The following is a 1072-nucleotide window of genomic DNA, read 5'->3' as shown; positions in this document are numbered from 1 at the left end:
TGTGTTCAATCATCTGTTATCTGGCTAAAAACCACCTGTTAGTCGTTCACCTTTCCTTAGGTGCTCCTCAGGGTTCTAGTTACCAGATTGCTTGTAGAAGCTCTACTGTGGGAGATTCCTTCGTACTAAGGAAATTAGAAATATGTTCCTTAAAGCTTCACACAATTTGCTTTGTTGTTTGATCATTATACTCCCTATAGTCCCATTATCTCAAACTACTTTTTTCTGAGGTGTGTTTGGTGGTTGTATATTTGTATAGATGTCACCGTGACTTTGTTGATGTGTTAACTATTAATAGTCATTATCTAATTCTCTCTAACCTTTCCTCCACACTCTCTGACTCAAAATCTGTGATTGGTGAGCCCAAGCATGGGCTGGGGATGGACACTCATGTGCTTATTCCTCATGGTGAATATTTAAAATATAAAAAGTGACCATCCCTGAGTTGACTGCTGAAAAATGCCTTTCACAGCCAAGATGATGTCACACCCACTTAGTTGTCCAGTCAGTGAGGCCAGCCACCGATGGGTCATCAGAGCAATAATTGGTGTGTAAAAGGGCATCCGGTCATATAAGCATATTTGTTTATCGGCTTGGAGAGTGTAGATCATGTTACGTGTGCAATCTGCATTGAACCCACCCATGTTGGAATGCTGAAAAACACAAACAGAGAAGAATGAAATGGCAAATAATACAGGGCCTTCCAATTCTGGTAGAGAACTGATTTATTTTTTTCATTCAAATAATTTCATCCTTCATTTGCGAGTAAAACAAAGATTTTATTTTCTTTCTAAAGATAAGACTTCTTAAGTAAGCAGCAGCAGAGCTGATTTTCTCAGGCTTGATGTGAATCTTTCGTCAAAACTTTAGATTTCTCGGCTGGACGCGGTGGCTCACGCCTGTAATCCTACTAGCACTCTGGGAGGCCGAGGTGGGAGATTGTTTGAGCTCAGGAGTTCGAAACCAGCCTTAGCAAGAGCAAGACCCCCGTCTCTACTGAAAATAGAAAGAAATTAATCGGACAACTAAAAATATAGAAAAAATTAGCCAGGCATGGTGGCGCATGCCTGTA

The sequence above is a fragment of the Propithecus coquereli genome, unplaced genomic scaffold (assembly GCF_000956105.1).
Source record: "Propithecus coquereli isolate 6110/MARCELLA unplaced genomic scaffold, Pcoq_1.0 Scaffold32, whole genome shotgun sequence".
Lineage (NCBI taxonomy): Eukaryota > Metazoa > Chordata > Mammalia > Primates > Indriidae > Propithecus > Propithecus coquereli.
The sequence above is the reverse complement of the archived record's forward strand: the minus strand, read 5'-3'. Positions refer to the sequence as shown.